Below are 16,523 nucleotides of genomic sequence, written 5' to 3' on the forward strand. Positions count from 1 at the left end.
CCTGGGATAAAACCTACTTGGTCATGATGTATGATCTTTTTAATATGTTGTTGGATTCTGTTTGCCAGAATTTTGTTAAGGATTTTTGCATCTGTGTTCAACAGTGATATTGGCCTGTAGTTTTTTTTGTGTGTGGCATCTTTGTCAGGTTTTGGTATTAGGGTGATGGTGGTCTCATAGAATGAGTTTGGAAGTTCACCTTCCTCTGCAATTTTCTGGAAGAGTTTGAATAGGAAAGGTGTTAGTTCTCTACATTTTTGGTAGAACTCAGCTGTGAAGCCGTCCGGTCCTGGGCTTTTGTTTGTTGGAAGATTTCTGATTGTAGTTTCAATTTCTGTGCTTGTGATAGGTCTGTTAAGATTTTCTATTTCTTCCTGGTTCAATTTTGGAAAGTTGTACTTTTCTAAGAATTTGTCCATTTCTTCCAAGTTGTCCATTTTATTGGCATAAAGTTGCTAATCAGATCAGATCAGATCAGTCGCTCAGTCGTGTCCGACTCTTTGTGACCCCATGAATTGCAGCATGCCAGGCCTCCCTGTCCATCACCAACTCCCGGAGTTCACTCAGACTAATGTCCATCTAGTCAGTGATGCCATCCAGCCATCTCATCCTCTGGCGTCCCCTTCTCCTCCTGCCCCCAATCCCTCCCAGCATCAGAGTCTTTTCCAATCAGTCAACTCTTCGCATGAGGTGGCCAAAGTACTGGAGTTTCAGCTTTAGCATCATTCCTTCCAAAGCAATCCCAGGGCTGCTCTCCTTCAGAATGGACTGGTTGGATCTCCTTGCAGACCAAGGGACTCTCAAGAGTCTTCTCCAACACCACAGTTCAAAAGCATCAATTCTTCAGCGTTCAGCCTTCTTCACAGTCCAACTCTCACATCCATACATGACCACAGGAAAAACCATAGCCTTGACTAGATGAACCTTTGTTGGCAAAGTAATGTCTCTGCTTTTTAATATGCTATCTAGGTTGGTCATAACTTTCCTTCCAAGGAGTAAGCGTCTTTTAATTTCATGGCTGCAGTTACCATCTGCAGTGATTTTGGAGCCCATAAAAATAAAGTCTGACACTGTTTCCACTGTTTTCCCCTCTATTTCCCATGAAGTGATGGGACCGGATGCTATGATCTTCATTTTCTGAATGTTGAGCTTTAAGCCAACTTTTTCACTCTCCACTTTCACTTTCATCAAGAGAACTTTAATAGTCTCTTATGGCAACCCACTCCAGTGTTATTGCCTGGAGAATCCCAGGGACAGGGGAGCCTGGTGGGCTGCTGTCTATGGGGTCGCACAGAGTCAGACATGACTGAAGTGACTTAGTAGTAGTAGTAGTATGATTCTTTGTATTTCTATGTTGTCTGTTGTGATTTCTCCATTTTCATTTTTCATTTTGTTGATTTGATTTTCTTCCCTTTGTTTCTTGATGAGTCTGGCTAATGGTTTGCCAATTTTATTTATCTTCTCAAAGAACCAGCTTTTGGTTTTGTTGATTTTTGCTATGGTCTCTTGTTTCTTTTGCATTTATTTCTGCCCGAATTTTTAAGATTTCTTTCCTTCTACTAACCCTGGGGTTCATCATTTCTTCCTTTTCAAGTTGCTTTAGGTGTAGAGTTAGGTTATTTATTTGACTTTTTTTCTTATTTCTTGAGGTAAGCCTGTATTGCTATGAACCTTCCTCTGAGCACTGCTTTTACAGTGTCCCATAGGTTTTGGGTTGTTGTGTGTTCATTTTCACTCATTTCTAGGCATATGTTGATTTCTTTTTTGATTTCTTCTGTGATTTGTTAGTTATTCAGCAACGTGTTGTTCAGCCTCCATATGTTGGGATTTTTAATAGATTTTTTCCTGTAATTTATATCTAATCTTACTGCATTGTGGTCAGAAAAGATACTTGGAATGATTTCAATTTTTTTTTTTTTTTTTAATTTACCAAGGCTAGATTTATGGCCCAGGATGTGATCTATCCTGGAGAAGATTGTGTGTGCACTTGAGAAAAAGGTGAAATTCATTGTTTTGGGGTGAAATGTCCTATAGACCTCAATTAGGTCTAACTGGTCTATTGTATCATTTAAAATTTATTTTTCCTTGCTAATTTTCTGTTAGTTGATCTATCCATAGGTGTGAGTGGGGTATTAAAGTCTCCCACTATTATTGTGTTATTGTTAATTTCCCCTTTCATACTTGTTAGCATTTGTCTTACATATTGTAGTGCTCCTATGTTGGGTGCATATATATTTATGATTGTTATATCTTCTTCTTGGATTGATCCTTTGATCATTATGTAGTGTCCATCTTTGTTTCTTTTCACAGCCTTTGTTTTAAAGCCTATTTTATCTGATATGAGTATTGCTACTCCTGCTTTCTTTTGGTCTCTATTTGAATGGAATATCTTTTTCCAGCCCTTCACTTTCAGTCTGTATGTGTCCCTTGTTTCAAGGTGGGTCTCTTGTAGACAACATATGTAGGGGTCTTGTTTTTGTATCCATTCAGCCAGTCTTTATCTTTTGGTTAGGGCATTCAACCCATTTACATTTAAGGTAATTGCTGATAAGTATGATACCGCTGCCATTTACTTTATTATTTGGGGTTTGAGTTTATACGCCCTTTCTGTGTTTCCTGTCTAGAGAAGATCCTTTAGCATTTGTTGGAGAGCTGGTTTGGTGGTGCTGAATTCTCTCAGCTTTTGCTTGTCTGTAAAGCGTTTGATTTCTCCTTCATATTTGAATGAGATACTTGCTGGGTACAGTAATCTGGGATGTAGGTTATTTTCTTTCATCACTTTAAGTATGTCCTGCCATTCCCTCCTGGCCTGAAGAGTTTCTATTGAAAGATCAGCTATTGTCCTTATGGGAATCCCCTTGTGTGTTATTTGTTGTTTTTCCCTTGCTGCTTTTAGTATTTGTTCTTTGTGTTTGATCTTTGTTAATTTGATTAATATGTGTCTTGGGGTGTTTTGCCTTGGGTTTATCCTGTTTGGGACTCTCTGGCTTCTTGGACTTGTGTGATTATTTCCTTCCCCATTTTAGGGAAGTTTTCAACGATTACCTCCTCAAGTATTTTCTCATGGTCTTTCTTTTTGTCTTCTTCTTCTGGGACTCCTATGATTCGAATGTGGGGGCATTTAACATTGTCCCAGAGGTCTCTGAGGTTGTCCTGATTTCTTTTAATTCTTTTTTCTTTTTCCTTCTCTTTCATTTATTTCTACCATTCTATCTTCTACCTCACTTATCCTATTTCCTGCCTCTGTTATTCTACTCTTGGTTCCCTCCAGAGTGTTTTTGATCTCATTCATTGCATTATTCATTATATATTGACTCTTTTTCAATTCTTCTAGGTCCTTGTTAAACCTTTCTTGCATCTTCTTGATCCTTGTCTCCAGGCTATTTATCTGTAACTCCAATTTGTTTTCAAGATTTTGGATCATTTTCACTATCATTATTTGGAATTCTTTATCAGGTAGAGTCCCTATCTCTTCCTCTTTTGTTTGGTTTGGTGGGCATTTATCCTGTTCCTTTACCTGCTGGGTCTTTCTCTGACTCTTCATCTTGTTTATATTGCTGTGTTTGGGATGGCCTTTCTGTATTCTGGCAGTTGGTGGTTCCTCTTTCTTGTGGAGGTTCCTCATTGTGGGTGGGGTTGGACGGGTGGCTTGTCAAGGTTTTCTGGTTAGGGAAGCTTGTGTCAGTGTTCTGGTGGGTGAAGCTGGATTTCTTCTTTCTGGAGTGCAATGAAGTGTCCAGTGATATGTTTTGAGATATCAGTGGGTTTGGTGTGACTTTGGTCAGCCTGTATATTAAGGTTCAGTGTTATGTTCCTGTGTTGCTGGAGAATTTGCGTGGTTTGTCTTGCTCTGGAACTTGTTGGCCCTTGGGTGGCGCTTGGTTTCAGTTCAGGTATGGAGGGGTTTGATGAGCTCCTATCGATTAATGTTCCTGGATTCAGGAATTCTCTGGTGTTCTCAGGATTTGGACTTAAGCCTCCTGCCTCTGGTTTTCAGTCTTATTCTTACAGTAGCCTCAAGACTTCTCCATCTATACAGCACCGATGATAAAACATCTAGGTTAATGATGAAAAGTTTCTCCACAGTGAGGGACACCTGGAGATGTACACAGAGTTACATGGAGAAGAGAAGAGGGAGGAGGAGATAGAGGTGACCAGGAGGAGAAGATGGGGAATCAAAAGAGGAGAGAGCAAGCTAGTCAGTAATCACTTCCCTATTTGCTCTCCACAGTCTGGATCCCTCAGAGATGTTCACAGAGTTACACAGAGAAGAGAAGAGGAAGGAGACAGAGGTGGCCAGAAGGATAAAAGGGGGATTCAAAAGGAGAGAGACAGATCCAGCCAGTAATCAGTTTCCTAAGTGTTCTCCACAGCCCGGAACACACAAAGAGATTTATCGAGTTGGGTAGAGAAGAAAAGGGGGAGGGGGGAGATAGAGGCCCCCTGGTGGAGAAAAAGGAGAGTCAAAAGGTGGAGAGAGCAGTCAGGCCAGTGATCTCACTCCCAAGTAAAATTGGATACTGAAGATTGGGTTCTTAAAGGTACAAAGTTGATAACAAATACCAAAAAGCAAAGATTAAAAATCTTGAGTAGAGGTTAGATTATCAAAAATACAATATTAAAAAAAAAAACAAAAAAAAACCCAACCAACTAAACAAACAACAAAACACAGTCACAGAAATTATAAAATATACATATATGAAGTTTGCTTTAAAAATAGGGTCTTTTTTTTTTTGGCAAGGTAGTAGTAGGAATGAAAATTAAAGGAGTAATGGGGACTTAAAAATAAAAAAAAAAAATAAAAAAATTTTTAATTAAAAAAATGATAATAGTAAAAATATATCAAAGACTTTCTCTGGACCTGTTGTGTACAGTGTGTGGTCAGTTCATTTTCAGATAGTTCCTTGGTCTGGCTTGTACATCTCATGGTCTATAGGCCCCTTCCTAAGTAGTTGGTGCTAACTACCGACATAGCGTTTTAATCTATTGCACCTGTCACTTCCAAAGTGGTTCCCTCTGTTTATTTTAGCTGCTTTTGTTTGCTGGTCTCTTCAGTGTCTACTTTCTGCCCTGACACAAGGGACGCGGTGGTGGTCACTTTTTTCAGGCTCGCTTGTTCAGTCATTCTTTGGGGAGGGAGGAACACTGCAAACAAATATCACTGGCGTGTGTTCACAGTGATTCAGCTACACTGGGTTTGCCCTGCTCACAGCGTGTGTGCTTTCCCAGTCTACACTGCTCAGACTCTAGGTTGCTTTGCCGGGAACTGTCTGATGCAGGCCCTGGTTTGCATGCACTTCCCAGGTCTAAGCCGCTCAGGTTCAGGTTCTCGGGTACTCCACAAAGGTGCAGACTTGGTTGGGCCTGTGTTTTGCGTCCGTTCCAGGTCTGAGCAGCTCAGGTGACAGGTCCTTGGGGCGCGTGGTCACCCCCAGTTGAAGGCTGCGACTTATCCCCTTTCCCGTCCCAGCCGCTCGGTTTTCTGGGTGTACAATGGGCGGGCCTTCTCAGTGTGCCCTGTGTCTCTTCTGGGAAGCTGATTCCTGGCTGCGACCTTCCCAGCTAATGTCAACTGTCCAGAATCCCAAGAAGTCTTGATTAGCAATGAAGTCTGCTTGCAGTTTGGTATAGGTTGCCTCTCTAGGGCCGCTATTGCCACCTTCCTGCTCTGGCTGCCCTCACCTGCCTGTCTCCAGCGGGGGATGGGCTGGTCCGCAGCCGGCTGGCTCTGCTCAGTCCTTTGTTCTGTGAGTGTGCCTGGCGGTGGTTAGGACTTTTTTTTTTTTTTTTTAATGTATTTATTTTAATTGGAGGCTAATTACTTTACAATATTGTATTGGTTCTGCCACACATCAACATGAATCCGCCATGAGCATACACATGTTCCCTATCCTGAAACCCCCTCTCACCTCCCTCCCCATACCATCCCTCTGGGTCATCCCAGTGCACCAGCCCCAAGCATTATGTATCAAACCTGGACTGGTGATTTGTTTCTTACATGATATTATACATGTTTTTATGCCATTCCCCCAAATCATCCCACGCTCTCCCTCTCCCACAGAGTCCAAAAGACTGTTCTATACATCTGTGTCTCTTTTGCTGTCTCACATGCAGGGTTATTGTTACCATCTTTCTAAATTCCATATATGTGTGTTAGTATACTGTATTGGTGTTTTTCTTTCTGGCTTACTTCACTCTGTATAATAGGCTCCAGTTTCATCCACCTCATTAGAACTGACTCAAATGTATTCTTTTTAATGACTGAGTAATATCCATTGTGTATATGTACCACAGCTTTCTTATCCATTCATCTGCTGATGGACATCTAGGTTGCTTCCATGTTCTGGCTATTATAAACAGTGCCAGGATGAACATTGGGGTACACGTGGTTAGGACTTTTCATGGGATCCCAGGATAGCTATCCCACAGTCTGGGTTGCTATCTCAAGCTAGTTCCCTCAGATTGCCCTCAGGGCATTCAGGCCAGGCCCTTATCCTAAGTAACGCCGCCCGCTCCTCCCTGTCCCTTCCTGGCTTGCTAGTGTGGGATGCGAACATCTGGGCTGTTGCACCACTGGGAGTTGCTATTAGGCACATAATCTGTGGGTTTTAATTATTTATTTAGTTTTCCTCCTGGTTATTTTGCTCTCTGAGATTCCAAGGCTCACCACAGACCCACAGGAGAGAGTGTTTCCTGGTGTTTGGAAACTTCTCTCTTTTTTAGACTCCCTTGTAGGGATGGATCTCTGTCCCTACCTCTTTTGTCTCTCTTTTTATCTTTTATATTTTGTCCTACCTCCTTTTGAAGACAATGGGTTGCTTTTGTGGGTGCCTGATGTTCTCTGCCAGCATTCAGAAGTTGTTCTGTGTAATTTTCTCGGCGCTCAAATGTTCTTTTGATGAATTTGTGGGGAAGAAAGTGGTCTCCCCGTCCTATTCCTCCGCCATCTTAGGACTGCCCCTAAACTTTTAAATAATTGTATTGTTAGTAAACCAAATTAAGAAAATATAGTAATATAATAATTAAAAGCTAGTATGAGTTCAGTAGTTCTTCTACATACGTTTATATTTTTCTGGTTCTGGTTGTCCTTGTATTTATGAAAAGTGTTAGTACATTTGCACAAAACATTTTTTCACTCCTGAAATCATGCATCTAGAATCTAGATTCTGGAGAAGGCAATGGTGACCCACTCCAGTACTCTTGCCTGGAAAATCCCATGGACGGAGGAGCCTGGTAGGCTGCAGTCCATGGGGTCGCTGAGTCGGACACGACTGAGCAACTTCACTTTCACTTTTCATTTTCATGCACTAGAGAAGGAAATGGCAACCCACTCCAGTGTTCTTGCCTGGAGAATCTCAGGGACAGGGGAGCTTGGTGGGCTGCCGTCTATGGGGTCACACAGAGTCGGACACGACTGAAGCGACTCAGCAGCAGCAGCAGCAGAATCTAAATTCAGGGACACTTTGCAATAACTACATGGCCCACTAGAGGCCCCACTAGAGGTTGGGAACTGCAGGTAAATAAGAACTACTCATCATGTCTAATACTTAGTAGGTCTACAAGCTTCCTTGGAGGAAAATCGACTGTGTATTTGGATGTTTTTCAGTTCAGTGTTTATTTACAGGTTTCAAATTACTGGATTATTTCCTCTTGGAATCTAATGCCAGAATACATACCTCTCTCTCTTTAAAATGATTAAAAAATTTGTCCAGCTTCATTGAGAATTGACATATAATGTTCTGTAAGTTTAAGGTGTATGTGTATTAGCTGCTCAGTCATGTCTGACTCTTTGTGATCCTGTGGCCTGTAGTCCACCAAGTTCCCCTGTCCATGGGATTTTCCAGGGAAGAATACTGGAGTGGGTTGCCATGCCTTTCTCCAGAGGATCTTCCCAATCCGGGGATCAAACGGGGTCTTCCACATTGCAGGCAGATTCTTTACCTTCTGAGCCACAGCATAGCATGTTTATTTGACATGCTTATATATTGCAAAATGATTACCACCATAGCTGAAATTGACACCTCCATCCCATCGCATGTGCCTCTCTGAAGGAGGGTTATATTTTCTCTTTCCAGGCAATGCAAACTATATAACTCTGTATTTCCCGTTTTTACTTGATTATGAAGAAATTTAGAACTAAATGTAATGCTTAATGTGGAAGTCACCTGGTACCACAGTCACTGCATCCTCTGCTCCTTCCGCAACTGCTTCTAGTCTTCTTTACTTTGCAAACATCTCTCTGAAGATCATATACATTGTAGGCCTCCTCACCTCACTAGAATTAGATGAGCATAAATTATAAACAAGTTCCAAGCCCCTCCTTGGCTGAAAGCCTCCAAGGGAGTTAAAAAGGGTAAAATGTCCTGCACAGGACCTTCCTCTGGGCTATTGAGCTACTATGCCATCTTCTCTGCCAAGCGTATGCTTCTGGTCTAGTGTCATTTAACTTCCTAGGCTACATTTCTCCAAGCTGATGAGTGCAGGAGATGGTGGTGGATAAGCAACGTGACTCAGTATTATGATAACCACCCTATACAGGGATTCAAAGCAAAGCAAAAACAAAGTAAAATCTTCTCTGTCCTAAGGAATTGGAGAGAGCTGGCCATCATAGATAGGCAATAAAAGCAGCCCCTGCAGGTGCCAGGAGCTTCCCCAACATTCTCAATGGCAGAATCTCCTGGCACTCTTCCAGGGAGCTTCTGTTTTATTTCTCATCTGACCTACTGCCCTTGCATTGTTCCAGCCTCTGTCCTCTTCCAACCCGCCTTTCAGCCAACAAATTAAGCCATCTTACCACAAGGGGGCAGTGCAATTACAGAAACTATGGATCCAACTGGCCTTGCTGCTTTAAGACTAAGAAGTTTTAGTCATAAAATCATTCCATACATTGTGCTTCAGAAACTTGTCTTTCTCCATGATTTTTTCCCTCTTTCCACCCTAAACTCACATTCTGGTGAGATGCACATTGTAAATATATATTCACATCAATGTTTTTATATATGGGTGTCTTGAATTCTATCAAAGTCCTTTATACCTTAAGATGCCACTTAACATGTTGTGATGTGATATGTAAATAAAATAGAGACCCAGAGATCATTACATTCAGGGCCTCCTTTGGGTACAAATCACAAAGTTATGATGGTGAGGTATTTCTTAGAACCAAATCCCTTCAGACAAACTGTGAGAGCACTGCAGGGTAAAGGGGGTCTCTGAACTTGAAAGGAAGCTAAGAATTACTAAACTACAAATATCCAGTCTGCTGAGTGACTTTCCTCTTTATTATAAACAAAGGTTCTTGGGCATTTGATCCGTGTACTGTGAGTTTGGTTAGTGTGAGTCAGACTCCTGAAGTTAGCTCTGACAGGCTCTGGTGGCTGTGTGGAGTGTGGTGACTCCCGGGCCCTGTCTCAGGGGCAGCTGTTTTATCCCATTATCCCTAAGTGTTTGCTTTTATTATGTGGATATAGTATTTGCTCTACTTTGATTACAAGAGCTTGTCACTATAACTAAAGGTAATGCCTAAGGAGGGTAAGTATTATGACACACAGAGTCACTGTTCAGTCTTTAATTCAAACTGTGATTACTATTTAATTCTTAATTAGCATCAGACGGTTTTAGGTATTAGGCATTTTCCAGAACACAGAGAGGAAGAACAGGCCTGCAATTTCATCTCTAGAGCAGAATAAAGCACCAGTTGCCACTAAGGAATTTGGCCTTTGCTCTTTAGAAAGAAACCTGAACTGACCAAGAGACAGGATTTCACTAAGAGAGGTGATTTCCAGAAAAGTGTAAGGATGATTTTATAGTCAAGAATAGAGAAATTTTCCGGATGTCTTACATTGGTTTACAAAGATTCATTAAGACTGAAAAGAATTAGACTTACTGTGGTGATTATTCTGCAGTGTATACAAATATGAAATCATTATGTTGTACACCTAAAACTGTTTTCTGTTTGTTTGCTTTAAAATTTTGATTGGAGTATAGTAGATTTACAGTCAATGTTGTGTTAGTTTCAGGGGTACAGTAAAGTGAATCAGTTATGCTATCAAATCATCTTACCTGGACTAGTTATCGTTTATCTTGCAAACCTATATATAATTCATTGTATCTGCATGTCTATATACAGGGATGAGACTTCTTGACCTCTTTGCAATCTTTTAGCAGATTACCTGTGATGTGCATCAAATTCAGGTTTAATGCCTATTCAAAAATAAAAGTTTCCTTTTTCTAAAAGAAAAGAAAAGTTAGGAAGGAGGATGAAAGGAACAGAAATTTATAGAGGGCAGTGTACTGAATATAGGCACTATACTAAGCTCTTAATTTGGATTTTTATAACTGCCCTAGGGTTTCCCGGGCTTCTCAGGTAGCACAGTAGTAAAGAATCCATCTGACAATACAGAAGATGCAAGAGATGTGGGTTTGATCCCTGGATTGGGAAATTCCCTGGAAAAGCAAATGACAACCCACTCCGGTATTCTTGCCTAGAGAATTCCATGGACAGAGGAGCCTGGTGGGCTACAGTCCAGGGGGTACAAAGAGTCAGACATGACTGAGCACACACAAACACGCATGCAACCGCCCTAGGAGGTAGGTGGTATTATTTACTATTGTTGTTGTTTAGTTGCCAAGTTGTGTCTGACTTTTGTGACCCCATGGACTATAGCCCACCAGGCCCCTCTGTTCATGGGATTATTCTGGTAAGAATACTGGAGTAGACTGCTATTTTGTTTTCCAGGGGGTCTTCCCAACCCAGGGATTGAACCCATGTCTCCTACATTGGCAGGGGGATTCTTTACCATTGGGTCAGATGGGAAGCCTTTTATTATTATTACCCTTGTATAAAGGAAAAAAATTGAGAGAGAAAAAGTCAAATACTTTCCCCAGACTTTCTCAGAGAAGTGAAATTCTAAGCCAGCTCATGTCCTTGATCACTACCCAGTATCCTGACACTTGAGTCTGCATTCTTACCCACCCTGCTGTCCTCTCTCCAGAAAGGTCTGTGAATCTAGACCAACTGAAGGAAAGGCAGAACAAAGCCTCAAGGGAGGCAAGCCTGTGTCTAGCTTCTCAGCATTCCTACCACACTTATAGATGAGAATAATTCATTTTCATTTCTCTGGTAATAAGTCTGTTTATTCCAGCACTGTGTGCTTGAGGGTCCTTCAGCATAAACACAACATTACTTCTCAAGTGAATCAGACTTCAACATAGACAAATCATTCAGCAGATATATTGAGTTTTGTAACTAGAACCTGGGAATAAGGAAATCTATAAATAGTTTGACAACAAATCCACCTCTGGGAACTAAGATAAATAACACACATACCTTCATCAGCCAGTCAAAATTATATAGATAAAACTACATATATTATGGGAGAAGGCAAGCACAGTGTTTAGTAAGAAGGAAATATTTGTTGAAAGGATTCATGTTAGAAACAGTTATAGTGATTCAGAACCAATGTCAGAAATAACTGCAGATACACATAATGAAGGGAATCTTAACAAGCAATCTGGACAATGTACAGTGATTAAGGAAACCACAAAAGATCAAATAGGGAGGCTGTAGGTTATATTAACTAGTATAATGATGGCCATACCTTATTCCACAAGAGTAAAATTTCAATTTAACTAGAATAGAGTGAACCCAGTATAATGACCTGGAACTATCATCATGAATACGATCCATTGTGTTATGTGGAACTGTCTGTTCTGATGCTTTACCATACTCTTAGATTCTTGTGTCTGATCTGTATATTCCTTTTCCTTCTCTTATTACAGACAAGTATGGTGATATGTCAGTCTCAGGTGGTTACTTCTGGGGCAGACAGATTGTATTAAAGCTGCCAAGATCCCTGATACACAGATTCCTAGAAAAAGCAAGTTTTTTTAATTTTTTTTTATTTTTATGGTGATCTGTGCCTCTGATAGGTTAACCAGGGGTCCTTCTTGGGTAATGTGGATTCTGGAGATAGAAAGAATGTTAATTCTCAGTGTGTCTATAACTGTGATACATGAACTGAGAAGCCATCATATAAGCCCACCACATGGCCTGTCCTTTATAAAGCAGACGCTTAATAAGTTGTTCAGTCACTCGGTCGTGTCCGACTCTTTGTGACCCCATGAACTGCAGCAGCCAGATTCCCCTGTCCTTCAACATCTCCTGGAGCTTGCTAAAACTCATGTCCATTGAGTCCGTGATGCCATCCAACCATCTCTGCTTCTGTTGTCCCTTTCTCCTCTTGCCTTCAATCTTTCCCAGCATCAAGGTCTTTTACAATGAGTCAGCTCTTAGCATCATGTGGCCAAAGTGTTGGAGCTTTAGCATCAGTACTTTCAATGCATATTCAGGGTTGATTTCCTTTAGGATTGATTGGTTGGATCTCCTTGCAGTCCAAGGGACTCTCAAGAGTCTTTCCCAATACCACAGTTCAAAAGCATCAATTCTTCAGTGTTCAGCCTTCTTTATGGTCCACCTCTCACATCTGTACATGACTACTGGAAAAACCATAGCTTTGACTGTCGGCAAAGTGATATCTCTTCTTTTTAATAAGCTGTCTAGGTTTGTCATAGCTTTTCTTCCAAGGAGCAAGTGTCTTTTAATTTCATGGCTATAGTCATGATCTGCAGTGATTTCGGAGCCCAAGAAAATAAAGTCTGCAACTGTTTCCATTGTTTCCCCATCTATTTCTCATGAAGTGATGGGACTGGGTGCCATGATCTTAGTTTTCTGAATGTTGTATTTTAAGCTAGCTTTTTCTCTCTTCTCTTTCACCTTCATCAAGAGGTTCTTTAGTTCCTCTTTGCTTTCTGCCATAAGGGTGGTGTCATCTGCATATCTGAGGTTATAGATATGTCACTCTGCAATCTTGATTTGAGCTTCTGCTTCACTCAGCCCAGTATTTCACATGATGCTCTTTGCATAGAAGTTAAATAAGCAGGGTGACAATACATGGCCTTGATGTACTCCTCCTTCCCCCATTTGGAACCAGTCCATTGTTCCATGTCTGGTTCTAACTGTTACTTCTTGACATGTATACAGGTTTCTCAGGAGGCAGGTAAGGTGGTCTGGTATTCCCATATCTTTAAGAATTTTCCACAGTTTGTTATGATCCACACAGTCAAAGGCTTTAACATAGTCAATGAAGCAGAAGTAGATGTTTTTCTGGACTTCTCTTGTTTTCATGATATAACAGATGTTGGCAATTTGATCTCTGGTTCCTCTGCTTTTTCTAAATCCAGCTTGAATATCTGGAAGTTTTCTGTTCATGTACTGCTGAAGCCTAGTTTGGAGAATTTTGGACATTAATTTGCTGGCGTGTGAGATGAGTACAATTCTGTGGTAGTTTGATCATTCTTTGGCATTGCCCTTCTTTGGGGTTGGAATGAAAACTGACCTTTTCCAGTCCTGTGGCCACTGCTGAGCTTTCCAAATTTGCTGTCCTATTCAGTGCAGCACTTCAACAGCATCATCTTTCAGGATTTGAAATAGCTCAACTGGAATTCCATCACCTCCACCAGCTTTGTTTGTAGTGATGCTTCCTAAGGCCCACTTGACTTCACATTCCAGGATGTCTGGCTCTAGATTAGTCATCACACCATCGTGGTTATCTGTGTCATTATGAGGCAATAAAAAAGTGCAAAGATTCATGATGGACATCTTATTACCAATGCAATTCCTTCTTCAGGCCCATAACACTCCTGTCCTCAGATTCTCTAAGACATCGCCATATTCTGACAATAAGTCCTGCTTTATCCCTTATGTTGATGTAGTGGATTGTTGCTGATTGTTGATTTCTTGGTGATGTTGAATGTTGATTTCTTGATGCTTTCCCAGTGTCCATTTTTTTACTTCCTCCTTCCTAACAGTTTGCCATATTTCCAATCCTGTGTTTTGAATAGAACTGATCCTAAATCTCAGTTCTACAGTGCATCCAGACTGAAGCTAGTTAGCATGCCTCATTATCCTGGATAGGGTTATTTATGCACAAGTGAACACATGACCTAGTTTGTCCTGACTGATCTATTAAGAGATTTTTTTCTGGAAACTTCTGAGTAAGTTCCCTTTGTCATTCTTAGGAGTTAGCAAAAAAAGATATTCAGTGGACATAATGGAGGAGACTTGAAGTGTCAGGTGCTTCTGACAGACACCTTACAACTGTAAGGGAAGTTGTATTTAAGATAAAGCCAAAACCATGCAGAAAACATACAAACAAACAAACAAAAAAACCCCAAAACAGGTTCTTGGTGAGAATCTGGATCCAACTTTGCTGGAAGCCTCTAGATATGTCACTTACATGGATGAAACATTTCCTTTACTTTTAAAGGGCGTTTTTGACTCAGGTTTTCGATTGCTTGCAACTAACTGACAAGCATTTTTGGGGTGAATTCTGTCATTTGCAAACAAAGGAACACTAACTTTGTAGTATTTAGAGACTTAAATCTGAGCAGTATATGAAAGGCAGAGTAAATAGGGATGGAGGAAAGACCCAGGGGAATTTCCTGCTAAATAAGTACTCAGGCTTGTGTGTGCTGGGGAGAGGGGAGGCTTAAATATTATTTTTACTTGCTCTGAGAACTTTAGGGGCTTATTTCCTGATTTATTTTCTCAAGAAGCTAGACTATCAAAGAAAGGAATTCAGGATAAGTACTAGGATTTTTTTTTTTTTAATTAATAGAAGTGACCTCAGAACAATGAGCTAATTCAATTTTTTCATTTTATACACAACCCATGAAAATTACTGCACATAATCAAACACAAGTGGAATAGAACTTTTTCTATTGCCTTGAAATTTCAACTAAAGCACAAAGCTGAAAATAATGGGGAATTCCTCTACATTCTAAAGAGTCATGACTTGCTGGGAAGTATCCAATCTGCTTTTTAATATGCTGTCTAGGTTGGTCATAACTTTCCTTCCAAGGAGTAAGCGTCTTCTAATTTCATTGATGCAATCGCCATCTGCAGTGATTTTGGAGCCCAGAAAAATAAAGTCTGACACTGTTTCCACTGTTTCCCCATCGATTTCCCATGAAGTGATGGGACCAAATGCCATGATCTTAGTTTTCTGAATGTTGAGCTTTAAGCCAACTTTTTCACTCTCCTCTTTCACTTTCATCAAGAGACTCTTTAGTTCCTCTTCACTTTCTGCCATAAGGGTGGTGTCATCTGCATATCTGAGGTTATTTATATTTCTCCAGCAATCTTGATTCCAGCTTATGCTTCCTCCAGCCCAGTGTTCCTCATGATGTACTCTGCATAGAAGTTAAATAAGCAGGGTGACAATATACAGCTTTGACGTACCCCTTTTCCTATTTGGAGCCAGTCTGTTGTTCCATGTCCAGTTCTAACTGTTGCTTCCTGACCTGCATACAGGTTTCTCAAGAGGCAGGTCAGGTGGTCTGGTATGCCCATGTCTTTCAGAATTTTCTAGTTTATTGTGATCCACACAGTCAAAGGCTTTGGCATAGTCAATAAAGCAGAAATAGATGTTTTTCTGGAAACCTCTTGCTTTTTTGATGATCAGATGTTGGCAATTTGATCTCTGGTTCCTCTGCCTTTTCTAAAACCAGCTTGAACATCTGGAAGGTTCTTTAGAGACTTCAAAATACTACAGGTTCAAACATCCAGTTCTACAGTCATCAAGCTATGGGTAATTTTGAATATATTATGTGAAAGAGAATAAATATGAATTTTGTTTGTATGTGTGAGTAGAGGAAAATTCATGATGATCACATTTGTTAAAAATTAAAATTCTTGTGCTTTATTAAACTCTCCTTGAAATCTTATAAAAATAACAGTTGTTTAGTTTGATACTTGGATATAAATCTGCATCCTATTATGAATGCATATGTGGATGCACTCATGTGTTTATGCTTTTGACTTTTCAGAGCCTCAGTTCCTTATCTATAATATTGAGAGTTGAATCCCAGGATATAATCCTCATTCTTTCTATACCTATATTTCCAAACTGCTCTCAAGACACTGAAAATTAAGCATCAAAATATGCAATTATAGTTGTAGTATATTGTACCTTAATTACAAAGACTGGAAAGAATATAATGTAAAGTGACTCTCTCAAATGTAGTAATTGAAACTAAAAGCATTTTATTTGATTTTGGATTGTCCAGAAAATTCAGTTGACTATAATATCCTATTCTTTCTTCCTTCCTAATAGATATTTTCTTAATTTCTTCTTAATTAGATACTCTAAGTTTAATATACTATCAGAAGTAGGTCACTACTCTTAAAATGGATTTAAAATATGGTAACTCCAAGTCAATATAAAGAGTAAGTCAGATGGGCAAAATAGGTGAAGGGGAGTCAGAGGCACAAAGTACCATTATATTCTAAGTCGTAAGAATATAATGTACAACATTATAGTCAATAATATGCTGGTACTAGTGGTAAAGAATCCACCTGCCAAAGCAGGAGATGCAAAAGACTCAGGTTCAATCCCTGAGTTTGAAAGATCCCCTGGAAGAGGAAATGGCACCCCACTCTAATATTCTTGCCTGGAAAATCCTAT

General features: G+C 40.2%; 1 long non-coding RNA gene across 2 annotated transcripts in view; it reads right to left on the bottom strand.

Annotated features, from left to right (window-relative positions):
• Positions 1-16,523, bottom strand: part of LOC139176708 (uncharacterized) — a 195,732-nt gene that overhangs the window by 57,151 nt on the left and 122,058 nt on the right. For both annotated transcript variants that reach the window (XR_011561120.1, XR_011561119.1), the window contains 2 exons: positions 8,166-8,275; positions 6,796-6,965 (listed from right to left, as the gene is read on the bottom strand). This is a non-coding gene — a long non-coding RNA (uncharacterized lncRNA). The remainder of the gene's footprint in view (positions 1-6,795; positions 6,966-8,165; positions 8,276-16,523) is intronic.

This window comes from Bos indicus, chromosome 17 (assembly GCF_029378745.1).
Source record: "Bos indicus isolate NIAB-ARS_2022 breed Sahiwal x Tharparkar chromosome 17, NIAB-ARS_B.indTharparkar_mat_pri_1.0, whole genome shotgun sequence".
Taxonomy (NCBI): domain Eukaryota; kingdom Metazoa; phylum Chordata; class Mammalia; order Artiodactyla; family Bovidae; genus Bos; species Bos indicus.